This window comes from Myotis davidii, unplaced genomic scaffold, assembly GCF_000327345.1.
Source record: "Myotis davidii unplaced genomic scaffold, ASM32734v1 scaffold346, whole genome shotgun sequence".
In the NCBI taxonomy this organism is placed as follows: domain Eukaryota; kingdom Metazoa; phylum Chordata; class Mammalia; order Chiroptera; family Vespertilionidae; genus Myotis; species Myotis davidii.
The window spans coordinates 1,545,893-1,567,130 of NW_006297386.1; the positions used below are offsets into that span (position 1 = coordinate 1,545,893).

At 40.5% G+C, this 21,238-nt stretch overlaps 1 pseudogene; it reads left to right on the forward strand.

Moving 5' to 3' along the window:
- Nucleotides 1–17,006: 17,006 nt before the first annotated feature.
- Nucleotides 17,007–17,537, forward strand: LOC102773947 (annotated as a pseudogene).
- The last annotated feature ends 3,701 nt before the right edge of the window (nt 17,538–21,238 follow it).

Consider the following 21,238-nt stretch of genomic DNA (forward strand, 5'->3'; position numbering starts at 1 on the left):
GTTCTATTTTTTATTACATGCAAAGTAAGTGCCTCAACAATCAAGAAGTGAAAAAAAAATTAACAGGTAATTTTCTCCACATGTTGAAAATAGGCTGCAAAATTTATTTACCTTTCTCTAATTGCTTCCAGAAAAGGATTTCTCCTGGTCTGCCTTTCAGTAATAATATAGGGAAAACTGGGTCACTGTCCCTTGAAGACTGGTTGACCAGTTAATTGGTCAACCAGTTAGTGGTTCTAGGAAGGAGGAGGTCATGTAAAGGAAAACCAGTTAAGTGAGTTGCTTCCTTTTGAAGGGAGGTAATAAAAAATTGTGGTTCAAAGTGAGGAGTTAGAGTCAAATGCCTGGGTTTAAACATTGGCTTGTGAGATGACAAAGAACAGCTGGCTCTCCTCTCTATACCTTAGTTTCCTTACCCTCAAAGTGGGGATGGTAACTGAAAGCACATCATCAGGTCATCTGGGGGATCAAATAGTATAATTCACATACAGTGCCTGAAGCAGGCTATGCTCTATACTAAGTGCTCATAAATGCTCACTGCAATGGTTACACTTTTAGCAGAGTGACTCGGGTTACTAAACTAGGCATCTACCCCAAGAGTTGGTCCCCAGAAGTAACTCTTGAAAAACACCAAAGATGAGTCTTATGCTGACATAGTCTAAGCTAGATTCAGAAATTCAATCATTTCTGCTCCCAAAGACTATTATTTATTCTAAATAAATTTTCTCCAAATGTTTTCCCCTCAAAAAAAAAACCTCATTTCAACATTTTTGAGTGTAGTTCAAATTTACTTTAAAAGCTAAAGAACATTCCATCTTACATAAACACGTTTTTAAATGTAATTGAAAGAAACAATGAGATTCCATATGGGGGAAAAAGACAATGAAGATGTGTGCACGATCTGAAATTTACAGATTATAGCTGGCATGTTTGTACAGCTGCACTATTTAATTGGTTCACTATCTCCCCAGAATTGTGAGCAATACAAGGGGAAGGTTGCTAGGCTGTTCTTTTTATCCAGTGGACGTCAGGGGAAAACTTGTCGCAGAAGCAGCTGAGTGAATAGATAAAGTCACTTGGTTTGTTGGACTGGGGGAAAGTAAAAAGCTCCCGAACACAAATAATGGGAACTTCTGCACATCCTGTGTATACCGAGAATGTGGCTATTGTGTCCAGAAAAGGATGCAACAAAGGCGCGTGAGACCAGACAATAAAATATAGGAATAAAATAGAAGTGTGCCTCCTGCTCCCACAATTGGACTCAGTTCCCATTGATAGGTAATCTTGAGGCATTTAACCCAGATTAAATGCTCCCCAGAAACCTTAACTCTAATATTCCAAAATAAAACTTGCCTCCCTTGAACTCAATAATTTCCATGAACTTCATCCACCTTCTAGATATAAGAACAAAATTCCACAACTCCCCATAAGATTAGATTGGCGTGGATGCCAAGTAACTGTTGCTCCTGGGAATAGTAGAGCATTACTCTATTCTGAATTCTTGTGTCCCTACATCCAGGTGAGGAAGACAGATGGCATTCCAAAACATAAAGACCATTCATAGAAAGAGGTAGAGCAAAAAGGATCCTGGGTTTTAAGTCTGAAGATCTGAGTTTAGCTCCTAGCTCAGCTACCAACTAGTAGAATCATCTTGAGCAAAGAGTAAACCCTCTTCAAGCCTCAATCTCCTCAGTTGTAAAGTATGTATAATAATATCCTACCTAAGAGTTTCTTGAGAGGATAAAAAGAGATAAAAGATGTCACAATTCTTTGAAAACTCTAATGTGCTCTTGGAGTTTAGTACAGGATTGTTTGAGAAGGTTTCATCTCTCCCAAAGAGGTTGTGACTCTCTTGAGAACAGGTACTGTTTTCTCATGTCTTTTGCACTCACAATTTCTTGAGAGGTATTTTCATAGAGTGCACAGAAAGAACACTGAACTCTTAAAACTTGGGTTTTAGTTTCTTCCATGAGTCATTTAATCTCTCTGATCCCAGCTTCCTTGACTCTGAAGTTTATTTTCTCACATAACAGGAAGTCCAAAGGTAGGGCAAGTTTCAGGATTAATTGATTCAATGGACCAGAGCTGTCATCAGAGATCACTTTCTCTGCTTTCCTGTCCAAAGCATCAACTTCACCCTAAGGCTGATCATAAGATGACCTTTAGCAGCAACGGAGACCCCTTATTTCCTCATTCACTCTGCCCATTGGTATAGATATGCATCCTTGCCTTAATAAGAGAGCCAGTAACATAGCCACCAGAAGAAACATCTTAGTACATTGATTGGCTGAGGCTGTGGTTTTCTGTTATAACCACACTTTAGAATCACCTGGAAAGTATTTTCCAAAACACCTAGTTCCCACACCCCCAGAGACTGATTTAGTATGTCGGGGGTGGGAATAGGGCAGTGGTTCCCAAACTTATTTGGCCTACCGCTCCCTTTCCAGAAAAAAATATTACTCAGCGCCCCCTGGAAATTAATTTTTTTAAATTTTAATAGCAATTAAACAGAAAGATATATGCCCCCAAATGCACCTGTAGCCATCACCGCCCCCCCTGGATCGCTGCAGCGCCCACTTTGGGAATCACTGGAATAGGGCATCTTTATTTTTGAAAAGTACCCAAGATGGTTTGAATATGACTGTAGAGTAATTGGGATGCACCCATGAAGCTGGGGATGGGGAGGTTTATAAGGTGAGCAAGAAGTGGGCACTGTCGTGGATAGAGCTACATAGTACATACCCTTTTAAATGTTCAAAGTGGACATTTGCATATTAAACATTCAACAGTAAAGAAAGTTAGTCCATGTCGTTTGTGCTGGCTACTTAATAAAGCAAGATCATGGCAAACAGAACAAAAGGACGAACTAACAGCTGAGTACAGCACTTTTACGAGCTTCAGACCAATAATCCTGTAGGAATTTCTCAGATTTTGATATAGATGAGCTATACCAGCATGAAACAGAAAGTTCATTAAGACCAAAGTTAAGGAGTGCATGGCCCAGAGGTCAAAATAATAAAGTTGTCATTCGGGAATCTGAACAGATAAGAAAGTCATATCAGGACCCAGGGGACCATGAGGTGACAGTGAGCTGAGGCAGAAACAATTTCTACTAGGAAATCAACCAATTCCAGAGACTAGGCAACTCAGAACCCATAGAGGAGAACCCCTGCAGAAATGAAATTCGTTAGAAATGTTGCAGGAAAGGGCAGCAGTTGCAGATACCCTTCAAGTCGGACTGGCTATCTGCATTTTACAGAAGCCCAGAAAAGTAACTCTTCTGAAAGTAACAGAGGCAGGAAGATGAACCACATGAGACCTCTGACTAGGCACTGTTCCTCATCATTGTGCCTTTAGCAGAAAAATCGCCAAGGTGCAAGGTTTATGACCTGGTGGACCAAATATTTGGGTTCTAGCCAAACGGGAATTAAAAGTCCAGAGCACTAATAACTCAAAATAACACCCATCAAGCAAATATGTGGTAAATGAAGGATGTGGGGAAATGTAGTTCTTGATGCCAATATGCGTCAAGAACAAGATATAAGAGAAGCAATGATGTCAACATTTTATCAAAATGGCATTAGTGAGGTCACTAATGATGTCTGAATGTTGGCAACTCAAGGAGACTTGGGTATGTAAGCGGAATCGCACAGAACACATTTCTGGCAAAGTCACAAATAGGAAGTACTTGTGTAAACATTATGTGACAATGTCCCTTTGGGAAAGGCATGAATGGAGTCCAAAAAGAAGTGTGTCTTAGCCCGTTCTAAAGACGCAGTTAGCCAATTCCTGACCCCTTTACAGGCACTCCTTTGAATACCTTCGGAGTCAGGTGATCAACAGATTCTCTCTGGCTGTCACTGATAGGACAACCTTCCAACACACACCCCTTAAAACACAAATGGGAATCAGGAAGCCCTCCTGGCTAAACTGAACTTTTTTTTAAATATATTTTATTGATTTTTTACAGAGAGGAAGGGAGAGAGATAGAGAGTTAGAAACATCGATGAGAGAGAAACATCGATCAGCTGCCTCCTGCACATCTCCTATTGGGGATGTGCCCGCAGCCCAGGTACATGCCCTTGACCGGAATCGAACCTGGGACCCTTCAGTCTGCAAGCCGACGCTCTATCCACTGAGCCAAACCGGTTTCGGCTAAACTGAACTTTTTATCTCTCAAAAGGATTTGGTCTACTGTCTTAGAATTGCATTCACCACAAGTCCTTGTGTCAAAAATTCTGACCTTTTTCTAATTTAAAGACTTTTATTGATTTTTACAGAAAAAAAGGGGGAGAGAGAGAAACATCAGTGAGAGGGGAAATATCAATCAGCCTCCACCGGAAATCCAGCCCAAAATCCGGGCATGTGCCCTGACTGTGAATCAAACCAGCAACCTCTTGGTGCATGGGTCGATGCTCCACCGCAAAGCCACATGGGCCGAGCTACATTTTTCTTATATCATCTATGGCAAGTAAGATTAGATGTGAGGGGTTACACTGGCTTTAAGAGTGTGTGCCTAAATCTATGAACTTTAAGATCTGACATGCTCAAGTTATTAGGAAAACCCAAACACTCAGCTATCTCCAACCTTCAAACATCCACAATTTCACTCCTCTCCCTAAGATATAAGAAATAGGGTGGCGGTGGTAGGGAATGGTAACATCTGAATAACCATTTTAGAGTTAGAAAACATAAGAAGAGAAGACTATAAAGTATGAACTGTATGATAAGTTTCTTGTTCTCTAACCAAACCCCTTCCCTGGAGGGATGGAGGAAGGGATCCAGCCACATGATTAGAGGTGCGCATCTGGAGAGCTCATCTCCCCCTCTAAAAGGACACTCAGGGCATCCATGTGTCTGTAGTTAACCCTGGATCCTGAGATGTTTGAATAAAGTCATCATGACATGGTTCTAAAGTTAGAAGGATATGGATGACTCCTGAGGGTCTTGCAAGCATTGCTTGGTGAGTTCATGGCTGTGTAGCTGATAGCCCCAAAAGTGTGAACATCAGCAACCACAAAGACAACCACATCCGCAATGACAGAGGGTTCCACATCTCAGGAAAGACCTCCTACCATTGTACGTAACTTCCCCTGGAGGTCTTTTTATTATTGTTGTTCATTTTCAAACAATAATATTTGATACCTAAGCTTCCTGGAGACATAACAGAATCCTCAACTAAAAATACATGTTGTTGAGCAATCCTGTTATGAAATATGACAGCAATATACCAAAAGACATTTATTTGCTCTTCACCATGGTTCTAATGAGAATAAAGATACACTTGATGCTTCTCACATTATTGAGTCAAGCATAGGAGTTTGTTGTTGTTGTTGTTTATGGAGGTGGTGGAGTTTGAGAGAAAACAATTTTTTTCAAATGCACAATACTTTGTAGCCATTAGTTCATTATCCCTTTTCATCAGCTTGCATCCCCAGATGCTTAGCACAATATTCTTAGCACAATATTCTTTAAAATCTGTGATCATTGTCAAAGTAATTTAGATTTAACTAACAGAGTTGGGGAAGCGGGGCCAGTTTTAAAAAAAAAAACATGATCATTAAGGTACAAATAGCTCTTCCTAAAAACAGAGGTTACCTACAATAGAATTCGAATGGTCCTCCTTATTATCTCTCCATACTCCTTTTTGAAACATTGACTCCGAAGATTTTCTTACTTGTTGGCATGTATTTTTCCTTTTAGAGGGCAAAATTGTGACACTCTGAAGAGATGTTATCATTGGTGCACAGAGCATTAACTTTTACTAAACAAATACAGAGGCGGCATTTTAAACTTTTCATTGATATATGCTGAAGGGGAGAGGAGCAATGAACAGTTCTCCCTTTATGAGTCACCCAAACTCTCTCTGTAGACACGCTTTTCATATGAGGTTGAAATGAAAACCGCTAAGTCTCATTTTTTCCAATAAATTATTTAGTAAACTGCTTTGGATGTGATTTTTAGGCAGTGATGTGCTGATAAATGTTTAACAATCAGCTCTCACTTGTAGTCTTCTCTCCTCCTTGTAAATCCTCTCACGGTGGCTGATTTCAAGCTACCATCATGATGGCCCCAACACAGTGTTGGGAAGAGAAACACACAATCAGCCACAAGCAGGTGTGAAACCACCCAACACACCTGAATGCAGCCACCAGGATGGGTGTGAAGCACACCCCCAAAATTCAGCTGTCATTCCAACACTTGGGGAGGTAGGAGACCATATAAGAAATGATTTTCCCTCTGCTTCGCTGGAAAGTTTTCTGATATTTTGCATTTATCTCAGATCCTAATCTAGGAGAAATATCAAGAAAAACTTGACCTATCCATATGGCTGAGTGGATAGAAGGGTCCCTGTTCAATTCCGGTCAAGGGCACCTACCTCAGTTGCAGGCTTGATCCCCAGCCCTAGCCCTGGTCTGAGCATGTGCAGAAGGCAACCAATTGATGTGTCTCTTTCACATTGACATGTCTGTCACTGTCTCTCCCCATCCTTTCCACTCTCTCTAAAAATCAATGGAAAAATATCCTCAGGTGAGGATTAACAGCAACAACAACAAAAAAAGAAGACGAGGAAGAACTTAAAAATGGAGGGGGGGCCCTGGCTGGTGGGGCCAGTTGGTTGGGTCTCAACCTGTGCACCAAAAAGTTTTTGGTTGATTACTGCTCAGGGCACATGCCCAGGTTGCTGGCTCAATCCCAGATCCCAGTTGGGGGCATGCAGGAGGCAGCCAGTAGATGCTACGCTCTCACATCGATGTTTCTCTCCCCATCTCTCTAAAAATCAATAAACTATTTTTTTAAAAACAGTGGCTCAGTAGTGTGCATGATGTCTTAACAGCCCTTATTAGTATTATCAGTGACTAGAATAAAGCACTTGCCATATATTAACCCAGGGAATTCTCAGGGATCCCTGTGGTAGATGTGAATTTCATCTTATAGGAAGCAAAGGGTTTCTAAAAGATAAGAAATCAAGGTGGGCAATAGAACATTAAGCAGTAGTAATCCTTTTCAGCTGTATAGAGCCATTTCTCTGAGCAAAACAACTACTCTTCCTGCCCCGCTCTCCAATCTTAATATTCTAACAGTTGTTCCAATTAAACGCAACCTATTTTTCACCCAGCAAGTACTGGGGACCTGGTTAGTATAAACAACTAGCAGCTGCCGCTGTGAAACCAAATTTTCCTTTCACCTCCTCTGGAAATTGTCACCCATCTTAAAAATTTATGGCTAGAACATAAAAAGAGAGAAAATTTTACCCTTTGTGACAGCATGGATGGGCCTGGAGAATGTTATGGTGAGTGAAACAAGCCAGTCAGAGAAAGACAGGTACCATATGATGTGGAATTTAATGAACAAGCTGAACTAACAAGGAAAATAGAGGCAGACTCATAGAGTGAAGGCAGACAGCTCTGGTGTGGTATGGGGGTATTTGGGGAGGGTGGGGGTGAAGGATTGAGCAAAAAAGAAAAAAAATGAAAGAACTATGGACACGTATAACAGTATGATGATTGCAGGGCAGGAGGTGGAAGAGGTTATACTGGGGATAAATGGTGATGGGGAAAGAAGAAAAGAAAAAAGTAAATTTATGGCTAGAATAAAATGTAACCTTACAAAATGGGCTGTATTATTGAGAAGCAAAAATTTGTTATGTCCTTCTTGCTGAAAACCCTTTGGCCAAAGGAATAAAAGAATGTTCTGTCTTTATATTCTGAATTTCCTGGGACAAAGTGACCAGTCTTGGTTTCAGATCCACTGGGGTGTATTAAGCTCTATGGAGGTTGCTGCCCCCTCAATCCTTGAAGAGAGCTGGATGTCTAGGGCCTGCCATTTGGGGGTGATGTCCTTGAGCGACAGCAGGAGGCCAGGAATAGTAGACACCTGTCACGCTGGTCCCTGGCAGCACCTAAGAGACAGCAGAGCTTCTGTGTGACTGTCAAGACGCTGATGGCTACACAGTTGTGGGGTCCCAGGCCCAGCCCCATGGAGCGGGGGAGTGATAATGACAAAACCCCTTCACATGGGCCACACAGCTTACACAGCAAACACCTCCACAACTACCAACCAGGACAGAGAACAGAGCCCCCCTGGCCCAGTGTTTCTGGTTCATCTCGGCCCCTTGGTTTCTTGCTGTTCTGAGTGGAAGATGGAGATAGGAAGGGGGTTGGTTCTCCACTGAAAGCAGGTGTTTCTACCTTCAGACTGAACAGGTTGTTTAACCTCTGTGGGTCATGGTTTCCTCACCTAAAAGTTTGTATATTCAACTAGGTCATCCCTAAAGTTCCTTGCAGCACCAAAATTCTATGACTCCAAGAGACTATGAAATCCCAAAAACAAAGGAAAAAAGGGATATTGTTCTCATTCTATTGTCTACCCAGCTGGACTTATCAGATTAAGATTCTGAGTCATAAATATAGGAAGAAAAGAACTGATACAATACAGAACTCACATTTGCGGAAAGTGCATTTTTCATCCATATGGATCTTAACTATTTCACGTGCTGACAAATAATTGGACTATCTATAGAAATGGCTTTGCCCATTCATCCACTTTTCTCTAAAATGTTAAAAATAACTGTATTATTTTGTTATAAAATTGTGTTCGAATAAAAATTGGGAAATGCAGCCCTCAACAGTTTCAGAGATCTAGTTAAGTCACCACCAGACCCGTCTTTAATATAAGCACAAAGGCAAGAGCGCCACCTGCTGGACTAAGTTGTCTAATAGCGTTTTTCTAACTATTGAATAAAACCGTTACTCCACAAATAGCTTTTAAAACTTGAGTCAATACCCTGCCTCATGAAAACTCTGAGTTCTTCAGTAACTTGAAATACAGAGCCTTAATATAAAAATCATTTGTCCAAAATACACAAAACGTGAATATACCGAAGTATTATTCTCTGAATTCACCAAGTGCCTTATTTTAATTATACCATACAATATGCATGGTACCAAAAAGCAATAAACCTATCAGGTCCAAAAGCAGGCAGATAGTATCTTCTTTAAAAGCTCTGAGAAAGCTAGCACATGTGGGAGGTTTATATGGTAGGAGAAGTGTCAATCGTTAAAAGTTTCCTCAGCTTGACAGCAGCAACTAACGGGTAGCTCTATTAACAGAGTTCAATTAAGGAAGAAAGAGACACAGTTCGGTTGAAGTCATATATCAGATATAATCATCACTTCACGCCTCCACACTGACGTCAATGAGCAGATGAAGTCCAGACAGAGGCACTTACTGACTCTCTCCTTTATGAGGTGTTATGATATTAATATCTGAGCCACCAAGTACACTCTTATTCTTAAACAGCCCCCAAAAGCCCCTGCAGAAAAGAGAGCTCCTTATAGCAATGGAGCAGCTGCTGCTCAAAGAATTTTTCACATAAAAACAAAAAAATTCCAATCAATTCCTTAGTTCAGAACATCTAAGATGATCCCAGGATAATTTACCCCATTGTCTGAAATGTTGGATAACTGTTTAGCACAATCCTGAAATCATCCAAGGAGGTGTAGGTGGCAACTGGAATACTTTTGATTCAAAAAGTACATGAAATTTCCTATGCAGAACACATTTAACTGAAAGAAAACAATCATTCTAAACAGATGAGATTCAATATTACCAAGACGCCAAGAGATAAACTAGCACAGTTCTTAAGGGTCCTTGGCATCCCTATTAATTCTCCACCTTATCTATACTACAAAAGTCTCAGAACTCACTGATTCTTGGCATTAAAGGTCTTTTGTTTTCTCAGGATGCACTCTAAGAGGTTGTTTGGAAAAGCCAATTATTAAAATATTCATTCAAGTAACTAGTATACTTTAAATGAATTTAGGCAAAGAGGTAGACAAAATCTATATGGGAAAAAAACCAATATACTTACCGGGTCTTTTCTGTTGTTGTTGAAAAATATTACTTGTGCTATTTCCCTGTGTATGAATGTGAATGAATGAGAGTAAGCCACATTGCAGGTTGCTCACAGTCTATATTTTAAATCAGAACCATTTTTGACCAAACTGTCATTTTGGTTCATATTGGGGACCTATCTTCACACCGTTTTCATCGCCAGTACCAGGGTGTAAGAATGCAGTTGTCAGACGCTCACACCCTGTTTCTGGTGCTCTGAGAATGTCTTTAGGTCCGTTTGCATACCTCCACCAATCTTGCCAACGTATAATGACAGAGCTTGGAAACCCACATCCACAGGAATGCAGAAAACCAATCATGCATTTACACCAAGTTAATGACAATAGACAACAGAGAGGAAATTCGTGCATGTAAAACATGCCCCTCTTCATACTTACTCAACATTGAAAACCACCACAGATCAACTACAGCGGTCAAATTCAGACCAAGTAATTTATATTTGTGTTACACGCCACCAGAAAATATTTTCCCATATATTATTTGTTTTTCAAGACACCCTCTGAGATAGCCAGACCATTTTACAAATCCCTTGAGATCATCCACTCCATTTTTCTTAGTTGGAAGATTTTCTTAGCTGCAGGGTTTCTTCACTTGTGTAATGTTTACTGTAAGACTAAAAACCCAGTGGACCTTGTCAATAAATACTAGTAAACACTAAGCCATAAACTATAAGTGGGCATAGCCCAATGAAACACAATACTGGTGTCTGCTAGAACCACGTGCTCTGTGATGGAATTCATCTATCAGCCAAATTGCTGGTACGGCCACACATCCCAAGAAATGACAAGGGACAGGTGCCCAAGTAGGCATTTCTCTCGATCTAGTAGAGAGTAAAAACGATAGAGTGACAGAATCAAATTTGCTTTCTGAACATATCAAACTGACATCAGCACAAAATATATTTGAGATTATGTAGATGAAAAGACAGAGGGCATGAAAAGTTAAGCTTTATCAAGTTCTCACAGTTAGTAGTAGTCAAGACTACAACTCGATTCTAATCTGAGTCCAGAAAGTAGGATTGCAGATTGAAACAACGTAAAAAGAATACAAGATAATGCAGCAATGTGGTAAAAATAAAAACATATGTAGCCAAAAAACTAGTCAAAGAATTTTAAATTTAAACAGTTTTGGAACTAAGAATAAACCAGGATTTATGCTTGGGAAGGTCAGTGGCTACAGTGCTTTTGGGAACTTCCGTTGACCGGGGATTAGCAGTTGAGCAATTCACCTGACTTTTAACTTTCTGGAAGTTACGGCAAAAATGGAGTAGTAAGTTCCATTTTCTATCAACGGAAAACACATTAAATTATTTATAGTTTTTTTCCTGGAACTGCACTCAGAAAGGAATTGAGCATGATTCTAATTTCTACATAAAAGACTCATGAAACATCCTGGGCAGTACATTCAACTGTGGCCTTAAAAGTCAGTCGCTTTTCTTTGACATCTCTTAGCATCGATCCTGTGACCAATCATATTCCACTACATGAGTTAAATATAAATACAATTCTGTTTGAGATTTGTGTAATCTCTGGCAAGAGATAGGTTTTTATGCATTTAGGTAACAAGTGTTTTTAATAAAATCACAATAATCTATCCTATAATACTCTATTCTAGAGGAATCTTCTCATCGGTTGTTACAAAGACTTAGAAGCAGAATGCTTTCTTTAATCAAAAGGATGTCTTTATAGTATGTCTCAATATGCTATATTAAAATAAATACCTCCGTCACTTCCCGAAGGGGTGATCACAGGTAGTCCAGTGTTTTTGTGGGCTGCACATTAGAATGTATAATGTACTCTGCATCCCATCAAATGTCTTTTACTTCAAATTTAAAAATGTCCTGTGTAAAGTGTTCAACTGCATTCTTATAAATGGCACAAATAAAATTTAAAATTGTTTTAAATTCTTATAAATTGGCACAAAGAGATTGAGGTGATCATGTCAACTTTACCCTCGCATTACATAAATAACTATTGCACCAGACACTCAATCCAAATGCAAAACAAAACTAAGGAATGAGTCTTTCTCTTGACCAGTCTAGAGATGCCAACCTCTCCTGCACATAAATCCTATCATACAGTACATTTCCCTTCATTTAGCCTGGCTCCTATCCATAGACAATTCGCTGGCCTGTGCATATTCTCTCACCAACTGTATGATACCAAAAGGTTTGTATCTAATGTTTGGGAAGAACATTGCTCATGATTCTATCTGTCTCCAAAAAGTTATGAGCATACCCAACATCCCTCTTTGCCCTTTGATACCATTACTTTATTCAGCAAATATTTTATCATGTGCTGGTAGAAAGACCTTAAATAAAACAGACTAGAGACAGATAAGTGAGGGGACTATATGCAATAAAGTGTTATAATTGCTATGGTAGCATTATGTACATGGTTCAACAAAGAGCAAAGGAGAAAACTGTCAAGTTTATCTAAATAAGGTCAAGTTGACTACTGTAAAATGTGTTCATACTCATCTTTTAATGACCTTCATTTGGTCTTTCATTCTTACATATTGGGATTTAAAGATCAAATTAGTAGTCCAACCATTTTTCTAGTCTTAAATTATATTCCACTCTTTGTACTCTTTTTTTTTTTTAATCCTCATCCGAAGATATTTTTTCCATTGATTTCTAGAGAGAGTAGGAGGTATAAGGGTTGGGAGAGAGAAAGAAACATTGATGTGAGAGAGACACATTGATTGCTTGCCTCCCGCACTTACCGGTACTGAGGCTGGGGAACCTGCAACCAAGGTACATGCCCTTGACCCTTGACCGAAAATCGAACCTCCACCCGTCAGTCTGCAGGCTGTTGCTCTAATCACTGAACAACTGGCCAGGGCTCAGCACTCACATATTAATATTACAGTATTTTAGTAGTATATTTAAGCAGTACAAAACAGCATTAATCAAATGACTGGTGTGCAAAGCTGGTAATACCGCTCCCCCTATGCCTTCTACCTACTACTTTTGGGGGTCTGCTCAATATCTGTCATGCCTGTGACAACCCAGAATCTTTTGAACGCTCATCTTTTGCCTGAACATTTTTGTACATTCTGAGTCCAGTCTCTTCAACACAGAAGCCAGAATTCCAATCTTGATTGCAGCTGGGTAAAAGCAGGCGATGCATGATGCATCCACACAGGACTTCACTCTGGGATACTGGTGACAGGAGAAAGCAGATGCAGACATAATCCTTCTTTCAGGAAATGTGGCAGCAAAGGTTTCTGGCTTTTCAGGGTCAGACATCCTAAAACTTCTGGGGGCCAGATCAGCACCACCAGTGAAGTTGCAATGTTCAGAACAAAATGCAATAATGTCTGCATTTAGTAGGGGCAGCACTGATTTCTGGTTGTTCAGTGGCTGAGTCAGCCACCCTAAGTCTACTGTAGAGTCTTTGATGGGCCAAATATATTTTAACTAGAGGCCCGATGCACAAAATTTGTGCAAGAGTAGATTTTCCTTCCCCCAGCTGCCAGCACTGGCTTCCCTCTGGCACCTGGGACCCAGGCTTCCCTCCAGTTGCCAGCAGGTACCTGGGACCCAGGCTTCCCTCTGGCCACTGTCAGGCACCCAGGACCTGGGCTTCTCTCAAAACCCTGGCTTCATCTGGAAGGTTGTTCAGAAGGACATCTGGAAGGATGTCTGGTCTAATTAGCATATTACGCTTTAATTATTATAGATAAGTCTCTTTCATGCATAGTTAAGCTATGGTGGATTTGATTGTTTGGAACATTGACACTCTTCCAATGGCTGCTGACAGTGGAGGGAGCCCTCCCATTATGGATATCTGATTCCAAGTTGCCCTACGGACCACAGAGCAACACAACACCCTTGGAATGCTTCTCTCCCTGCCCCTCAGGAATACAGACAATGTGTGAGTAGTTGCTTGCTTTGTGAGCAGCTTGCTGTCCCACTTCTCCAGCAATGAAACACCTAGCTCAACAACCTCCGAGTCAGCTTCTGGAAACGGACTATATTTCTTTGTTTCTGGGTATCTACACCTTTCACTCACACAACACCAGGAATTTCCTTCACCTGAAGAAGTATCTGTTTCTCCCTATTTATTTTCTACCTCTGAGCCAGTTCTCTGCATTATAAAACATCTTTCCAGTGCTACAGTTACTCTTTTGATAGCTATGTTCTGAAATATTTTCAGAAAGTTTTGAAAGTCTTAGTGAAGTATTTAAACATTCCCTTTTACCTCCTAATAGAGCTGGTAATTTCATTCCAAAAAAAATCTCAGAGGTAAATTATACTACATTTCCCTAATAGACTTACCCTGTTCAAGTGCTTATTCAGTGAGTCTATCATTATTATAGACTAGAGGCCCGTTGCAGGAAGATTCCTGCAAGAATAGGGCTTCCTGCAGCTGGAGCAAAGCAGAGAAGGGAGCGAAACGCGCTGAGGTAGGTTTTTCTCCCACTCCCAGCCACTGCGGCTGGGTTTGCCCTCCCGCTTCTGGCCTCCGCAGCCTTGGCTTTGTTCCTGTCTCTGCCGCCTCTACTTTGCTCCCTTCTGTAGCGCTTCGCTTCCACGTTGTCTTCAGTCTCCGCTCCCAGCTGGTATATGCAAATTAGCCGCCACCTTTGTTGGAGGTTAATTTGCATAACGTGATTAGCCAATGGGAGGCGTAGTGAAGGTACGGTCAATTACCATGTTTGTCTATTATTAGATAGATTCTACCATTCTATCTGACATCTGATTGGTTCTTTCTGGAACACTACCTCCAGTGACTTATTTTTGTATAGTATATTTTTAAAAACTTAATAGCAGTTTAGTGTTTTTATCTACATACAAAGATGTCACCAGGGTGATAGTTTTTACCAACTATGGGTATGCATATGCACAAACATACATATATTCTAATTTGTATTCTTTATCATAATTCATCAAGACAGTTGAAACTTGCTTTCATACAATATATGAAGGGCAACATTACTGAGCAAAGTGTGATATAAATAAAATGGAAAGAAGTCATAAAATTAAGAAAACAAATTATTCTCAAGCCCTTGAATAGCCTCTATTCACATATGAGATACTTGTAGAAGCTCAAGTCCATGGCATCTCATATCACATCAAGAGTATGTGTGGGGTTGTAAGAACTCTCTCTGGTTTTTTATGTTACATTTATTTAATACAATAATTAGTTAATGGATATTTGGTCAAAAGCTCCTGCGGATTGACAAACCTAATGACTTCTGTTTTCCTGTTTGATTTGCTATAAGTTCAAATTGATAGAGTGCAACCTAGAAAAAAATGCCTGTAACGTAGAAATTAATCAGGATACTAACAAAAGGGTACACTCCTCCAGTGGCCATAGACACTCTATTTCTTCAATGAGAGCTAACATTTGGATCCTAGAATTGAGGTAGAGATTAAAAAACTAAGAGGCATTAATCAAAGCACAAGTGGGGGATCTTGACACCAATTCTTTATGTTACGCATGTGAATATAGGGAAGTATGATTTCTGCAATACAATAGGGGGAAAAATGAAAATTTAGAATTATTCCTGGAAAAAGCATTAATACTTATATTTTATCTCAAAACTATAAGGAGGGGGGAACATAATTGACTGCTTATGACATGCTAAGCATTTCTCTAAGGAGTTTGTAAGTATTATCTCATTTACTCCTACAACACGAAGCTGTATCTTTATAACTCTATTTTCCAAATGAGGCACATAAAGGTTAAGTAACTTCTCCAAGGTCACACAGTTAGTGTCATTGAGGCCTAGGCTTTATATGATTTACCATATTACTTACTATATTGCCTCTCTATATTCCATCCTGGGTCCTTGAAATTACTTGACACTCTATATTATAGATTTCTAAGTGTGTGATTGAAGCTGTGGGGAAGAAGAGGAAAGAAGGGGAATACTTTCAAAATATCTAGTATAAAGAAATGTCTCTCCTCTAGAATTTGAGAGATGTTAATATCCCAAGTAAAGCAACCATGAACCAATATTACTCAAATATTGACAACTATACTAGTATATCCTGGCAAAGTATTCTTCTAGCTGTTCGAGCTCATTGCTTTTTTTTTTTTTTTTTTTTTTTTTTTTGGCGGGGTTGGGGAGAGGACTTAGTTTTTTAGAGCTTTTATATTTTTAGCTGTGTTTTCCTTCTGCATCATCAACATGGATTAAACAAGAACTCATTGTTTTAATAATCAACTACATCTCAATAACTAGCCACTTACATGAATGTAAAATATATTTCACCTGCAGTATACAGAACTGAGAATTTGTAAATTGTGTTTGCAATGCTCATCGAGCTGCCCTGCTCCACAATCAATAACATGCACTGACCCTCAGTAACCACATGTTCCACAGATACATATACTCTCTGTAGACTGTTTCCTGATCACGAGAGTCCACAGAGTGATTGCCACTGTGGAGAAAGCACTCCTGGTGATACGGACTTTCTACAATAAACAAAACCGGTCCCTTCTAGGAGTGTGGTTCCATGTCATCATCAAGTCAACAAATAGGTACTGAGTGCTACTTTATGGTGCAGGTACCAGAGATACTGTAGGAATTAACACTGACCCTGTCCTCAAAGAGCCCAGTCTAGTTTAAAGACTAGTCAAGACAATCAAACATTATGATACACTGATAAAATCTTACAACCAAGAAGGCAAAAGACATTATGAGAGCCCCGCAGAGGCATTTAGATGGAGGTTAGAGAGTATTTGAATCACACCCTTGGTTAGAAGAAAATTGCTTTGAGAATAAAGGGCACATGAACCAAATGTTTAAGAGTGAGAGATTTTAGCTAGGGTGAAGAGAAGTCCAAGCCCAGAGAACATAATCAGCAATTTTCCTTAGAAAACTGTATCAAAACAACAAGCTAGGCAGGGCCTTGGATGGTTCCCAGATCTGTCTCTTGCTTCAACAGTGTTTGGGTGGAACAGACCCAGAGACACCCCTTCTTCCGGCCTCTGACCACCCTCCAACTTCATTTCCTGTCACCACTTTCAGAACCACCTCATCCATCCTCAGTCTCAGAGTCCAGCCAACACTGTTTTTTTGGTTTTGGGGTGTTTTTTTCTTTTTTTAGCTTGACTTCTTATTGCCAAACAACCATGAGCTCCCAAATTCATCAGAATTATTCCACCAAGGTGGAGGTTGCTGTCTACCACCTGGTCAGCCTGCATCTGTGGGCCTCCTACACCTACCTGTCTCCAGGCTTCTATTTGGACCTTGATGATGTGGCTCTGGAGGGTGTGGGCCACTTCTGGGAGTTGGTTGAGGAGAAGAGTGAGGGGATACAGTGTCTCTTAAAGGTGCAAAACCAACACATGGCCATGTTCTCTTCCAGGACGTGCTGAAGCCTTCTCAAGATGAGTGGGGTAAAACTCAGGATGCCATGGAAGCCGCCCTGGCCTTGGAGAGGAACCTGAACCAGGTTCTTTTGGAGCAGAAGGCCCTGGGTCCTACCCACTCAGACCCTCATCTCTGTGACTTCCTGGAGAACCACTTCCTGGGTGAGGAGGTGAAACTCACCAAGAAGATTAGCGGCCCCCTGACTCACCTCCGGCCGTAGGCTGGCCGGCCCCCAGGATGGGCTGAGCAAATATCTCTTTGAAAGGCTCACCCTTAAGCATGACTAGGAGCCTTTGAGGGGCCTCTCTGCATTTCCCTGGTGCCTGGCTTTTGCCTGACTCTCTCCCTGAAACCACTAGGCATCCTTTTAACCACCCTGGAGCCCTCTCCCATGCATTAGACCAAATAGAAACAATAAAGTGTTTTGCAGGGGAGAAAAAAACACAGCAAGATAAAGGTAGGTTGGTGTGATTGAACAACAGTGTGCATGTGGAGATGTTGTGAGTATGTAGCTGCAAAGACCTGCCAAAACCTGAATTCCAAAAGCCACTTGCTCTAATAAATGGATGCTGTGAAGTATTCACTGTTATTCTCTGATGGTTGCATATACCCTCAGTTAATGATACATAAGTACATACCAAAGAGCCCAAGGGAGAAAGGTAAGACAAAGAGACAAGGATGGAGCTTATGTTTCTAGCTTAGGAACGGGGAATAATGGTGACACTGCTGACTAAAATAGGTAACACTAAAGAAATAATCATTTTGACAAAGGAAAATAACACAATACGTTTGAGCTACTCTACTCAGCTCTGTGCTCAGGGAAGGCATCACAAAGCCATAGGAGCATTCTTTCATGCTAAGCCCAAATGTGACTTCAGAAACCTCTATATCCTTCTCCCCACATCCACTGCCAATCAACCAGAGTTGGCACTTGAATTAAAAACCCATTTGTCTTCCTGATGTAGAGCAAGAGCAGACAACCAAGACTTGACTCTGAAGAACAGGTTCGTAAACATCTTAGAAGCCACCAGCCTCACCTGTGTGTGCTGGTGGAAGCATAGATAAGGCTCTGCTATCAGAGTACTGTGAATTCATTTTAAACCAAACCACACAGCACATCCACAGCATAGTCTCAGCTAACCTCCTCTCTCGGGATCAGTTATCTCCCCTGCCAAGTAAGTATTGACCTTCTTTCTCACTGTGATTTCTTCCGGAGCCTCACAATTGCTTTACTACCTAAACTCTCGCCCTCTTTAATTCAACCTCCACACTGCAGACAGAGTAGTATTTCCAAAGCAGAGATATGATGGCATCACTCCACCCTGGCGCCTGTTCTTAAAACCCCTTTGTAGCATCTCATGGTACTTAAAATAGAGGCCAAGAATTTTCACATGGTTTACAAACATAATATGGTTTAAGCCCCTGATTCTTCAGCCTATTTTCTACTGTGTACCCCTCCACAAACCCCCCACCCAGTCCCATTTTCTGTGCTGCTCCCTTTACCACAGGCTTTTGAAGAGGCCATCCTTGAGGACTTTTTTTTATTATTGATTTTTTTACAGAGAGGAAGGGAGAGGGATAGAGAGTTAGAAACATCAATGAGAGAGAAACATCGACCAGCTGCCTCCTGCACCCTCCCCACTGGGTATGTGCCCGCAACCAAGGTACATGCCCCTGGCCGGAATCGAACCTGGGACCCCTGAGTCCGCAGGCCAGCGCTCTATCCACTGAGCCAAACCGGTCAGGGCTCCTTGAGGACTCTTGCCATTTGTCTTTACCTAGCTAACAACTACTCATTTTCTAGGTCTCAGCTTTAATGCCACCGCTATGGGAAGCCTTCCACGAATGTCCAGATGTGATCACAGCCTCATGTTATTTTTTAATATGTTCTATTGATTTTAGAGAGAGAGGGGGAGAGAGGGAGAGAAACATCAATGTGAGAGAGCCCTGACTAGCGATCAAGCCCACATCCTGGGCATGTGCCCTGACCAAGAATCAAACTAGTGACATTTCAGTACATGGGACCATACTCAATCAACTGCACCACATTGGCCAGGGCATCCCCATGTTATTGCACAGCACTTACCAATGTAATGTGTCCATGTATCTTGCTGTTTCAATACCTGTCCCTCCTACTTAAGACTAAGCTCCATGTGTTCAGAAAAAAAATAAAGTTTCTTTTTATTTCCCAATACCTAGCATCATGCCTGGCACAAAGTGGGCACTCAATAAACACTTCTTTAATTTGGTTGACTTTGGTGATCTGAATTTTGATAATATATTTTCACTCCTGGAAAATATGCCTAATAAAATGCTTACTAAGAGTTTACTTTCATTTTAAAATGAATTGATATGGTTAAACGACAAGAAATAACACTTGGCAAGTAGTATGACATATATTTCAATAGCCATTTCAATTTCATTAGAATTATTCCATCATTTCCCAGGAAACTTGAAAAGTATTATTGAATAAATAGTCACATCACTTCCTGAAATTACATGCAGCTGGAAATCCTACTGGCTTCCAAAATAAGAACATGAGAACTCTTCTTCCCTTTTTTATTGGATTTGCAGGCTGCTTTTGAAAGATATTGCAATCCTTATTGTCCTCAGCATTGTCTCAAGTGTCATTAAGAATCACATTCTCAATTAGTTTAGCTAGCTGTGTGGAACACCTCTTATTTCCCACCTCTAAGTACCCCTTCTCTTTAACAGGTTTTAAATTAAGACCATAAAGCTACTTTGACAGCTAAAGCAACAACATCTGTAAAACACCATTTGCTCCATTTCTTCCCTTAATTCCTCTAATTGAAAGTAGGTATCTTCACGGTTACACATGACTGGGACCATCCTCTGAGATAATGAGTAACATACAATACTGGCCTTCTAAGACATTGCTGTCCCAACCTAACAGAACTATAATGGTGTCCCATAAAATGAAAGCACTACAAAAATTGTAGTGTTTTAGCAGCCAAATCCAAAGGAAAACACAAGTTTCACTTGAGTGCTGTCTTTCCAGTAGTTACAAATGACAACTCTTAGACATGGATTGTGCTATAGGCAAAGCTGTGAAACACACACACTTCTCCTTAGCACTCTGTCTTGGCATTCTCATTCATTTCTAGCCCCACTACCCCAGCCCCTGTGATTTGCCCGTTACTTAGAACGCACTAGCTACCCTTAAAGACAAAATGAGCTCAGTCAGCACAACCCATCTGGACTTCTACTTTCTTGGAATATACTCCAGACCTGGACCCCTCAGCCAAAACAAGTTACTGTTGCTTATCTGACAAATGTATACTGAGATATTGACAAGTTACTAGATTATTTGTTTTTCATAAACATATACACTTGAAGCATATTGCGGGGGAGACAGAAATAAGAGTGCCTTCCTCTAAGTGACCACTGGTGACACATGGGGGAGAGAAAAGCCACTGAAGAAATCAGTTTGGGAGTTGGCTATACATCTCGTCTACCTCCCACATATGTATTCACCTCTTCAAACACCTACTAAGGGGAAAACAAGGAGTGGCAAATAAGAATGAATCCTAGTTGTCAGAGTTCAGTTGGTTCACTAATTTAATGGATATGGTCCCTACTTCCAAAAGGCTTATAGTCCAGGGTGCTCAGCTACATGTCAATCTTGAAATCAAAGGCTCTATAACTCATTCAGAAATTAACTGTGTAAATATAAATACATTTTTTTTCAAAAACTCGTTAATTTAAGAAATAAATAAACATAAACCTTCCCACAATTATAAGAAGGCACTGTAACTTATATCCACTAGAATATAAGCTCCATGAGGGCAAGGACCTCTGGTTGGCAACTATAAACTCAGTGTCTTGCACTGAGATCTATAACTATTTGGTGAATGAACAAATACTAGTGGTATATTCTTAAAATAACAAAATCTGTCTTAGCTCAAGTGAAATAAGCCAGTCAATGAAGGAAAAATACCACATGATCTCACTTATTCATGGATAATTGAGA